The 2,502-nt window shown below is 36.3% G+C and overlaps 1 long non-coding RNA gene across 2 annotated transcripts; it reads left to right on the forward strand.

Moving 5' to 3' along the window:
- Nucleotides 1-564: 564 nt before the first annotated feature.
- On the forward strand, nucleotides 565-1,499 carry LOC118481971. Of its 2 annotated transcripts, none has more exons than XR_004866478.1 (2): nucleotides 565-584; nucleotides 1,306-1,499. It is a non-coding gene; the product is annotated as an uncharacterized LOC118481971 (long non-coding RNA). The 2 variants fall into 2 exon arrangements; XR_004866479.1 differs by lacking the exon at nucleotides 565-584 and adding an exon at nucleotides 668-687.
- The last annotated feature ends 1,003 nt before the right edge of the window (nucleotides 1,500-2,502 follow it).

Here is a 2,502-nt window from a genome sequence, read left to right on the forward strand (position 1 = left end):
CATAAGTTCCCACACTTATTTGGTTTGCAAACCCTCGTACTACCCGATCCTCCAATAGGTCCGGTTATTAATGTAGATGCCTTTATAGGTGCCGTTTGATTCCGTGAACTTCTAGCATTGCTTGGTGGTTGTTCTACGACTTCTAAGCAATCTCAAGTGAGTACATAGTCCCCTCTTTTACTGTTTTCCAAACATTTTGGGGTGAAACACATGTGCCTACTTGTTACTTTCATTCTTTTCATGCTTTCATATCATATACTTGCTATGTTCATTAATACATTTGTTTTACATGACATTTTCACGCTATGTATGTTCATCATACTTAGTACATTTGTTTTACATGACATTTTCACGCTATGTATGTTCATCATACTTAGTGCATTTATTTTACATGACATTTTCACGCTATGTATGTTCATCATACTTAGTGCATTTGTTTTACATGACATTTTCATGCTTACATTTTGGGTATGACATTTGGTTTGTTTAAGTGGGACAATATACATTCATTAACATTGATCACGCCGCTCGTTAGTAGGTAATGGTACCATAGGAATTGACAACTCCCGTTCCTGAAATCCTGGGTATGTTTGGATTGGAAGGAATGACCGAATTCGATTAAAACATTTAGACAGATAGACCTTTAATTCGTTTAAAGGTTTATCACCACAGTTGCAAGGCTTGGATGTATGCATTTTCACAATACCGCATAAATGTCTGTATTCATTATAGCATGCATTTTCCACAAAACATAGCGTTGATTTAAACCATGTTTTACTTCAATACACTGTTTTGTGCATTTTTCCTATGGTTTAGTTGATACATATTTCACTAACCATACATTAACATTTTGAGTACACATTACATGATTGATATTTGACATAGACAATGTTGATATTGATATATACATTTTGACATGGTTTTCACAATAACATTGGGCAAATGGTTTAGACATGGGCAACTTTCATTGGGTGGTTTATTTAAGTCATTCAACTTGGACTTATTCATTTTTCTTACAAATAACATATTTTTCACAAGACATTGTTTTACAACACTGTTCGATATATATATACAAACTCATTTTACTTAGTTATTCATTTAAACCTTACATTACTTTTTCACATATCATCTACTTTATCATCGCTTTTCAAATAATTTATAAAACAAAACATGTTACAAGGATCATGACTGACTTTGTTAAACAACCCTTTTCTAAAACCTAAGTCATGAATCCTATTTTCACAAAACCTATGTTACTCACTGGCATTTTTATGCTAACGTACTTTATTTTCACATGTGTTTCAGGAGCTAATGCGTAGGATGATCGTGACACGCTAGGGTGGACTTGGGCCTTAGTGACATAAAACAAAACTAGACGTAGTTTAATTTCGTCATGTGCTCTTTATTTCTGTAGTTTTAAGACGATGTGGCTTGTTGGTTCTTGTTTGAACAATGAATTCCACCCTCGGGTGATGAATAAGATAATACTTTAAATGCCATGGTTGTGAAACAATAATTCTGTTACAACACTCCCCGACGTTTCCGCCACGATTTGATGTTTTACGTGGTCGGGGTGTGACAGAAGAGTTGGTATCAGAGCCAATGGTTATAGGGAATTAGGTTATTAGTAATGCTTTGACCTAGACTATAACCTTTCTAGGACCCCAACGCAAGTTATCTTGTGTTTAGATTTTAAAACATGCACTTCACCTATCCTTAGGTGATCATCAAAACAAGAACCCAGATTTCTAAAACGATTTCTGAAAAACAATCCTCTATTTTTTTCAAATGATCTATTTTATTGTTTTGAACCCTTCTGACTTTTCAAATTGATTTTGGAAATTTATCATTTGCTTTAATGATTCTTTTGGCCTTGTGCCTTTCGAGTTTTCAAAATCTCGTCAAAGTTTGGGTCTAAATGATGTGAACACGTGCAAACTGGAAGGGTGAATGCCTGTACCCTGAGTTTTCTGTCTAAGGCTAGAGTGTTCGTACAAATCCACATAATCGGACCAGTCACTCTTACCTGGGAACTCTTGGGGTGAGTGTTCACTTATAGGCGAGCATGTCTTCGTTAAGCATTGTTTATGGATCCATTTACTTTGATTAGTCACTGTGCGTCATTTGTTTGCTTTGTGATACGGACAAATGACCACCATCCTTGCTTTGTTGATTTTGTTTCATCTCATTCTTTTCATCTAATCATCTCACTCGTTTCCTCTCGTGTTTTTCCTCTTTTTAGCATGCCTCCTCGACGCGAAAATCAGCTACCCAATGCCGAACTGGCGGAAATCATCGCACAGCATATGGCTGCGGCGTTCCCGAATCTTATTGCTCAGTTTAACCAAGCAAACGTCAATCAGAACGCTCCTTGTAACTTTAAGAGTTTCAATTCGGCTAAACCACTCAAGTTCAGTGGTACCGAAGGAGCAACTGGGCTTCTTCAATGGTTTGAGAGCATTGAGAATACTTTTCGTCATGTTCAGTGTCCTGATAATCGCA

This window comes from Helianthus annuus, chromosome 9 (genome assembly GCF_002127325.2).
Source record: "Helianthus annuus cultivar XRQ/B chromosome 9, HanXRQr2.0-SUNRISE, whole genome shotgun sequence".
NCBI lineage: Eukaryota > Viridiplantae > Streptophyta > Magnoliopsida > Asterales > Asteraceae > Helianthus > Helianthus annuus.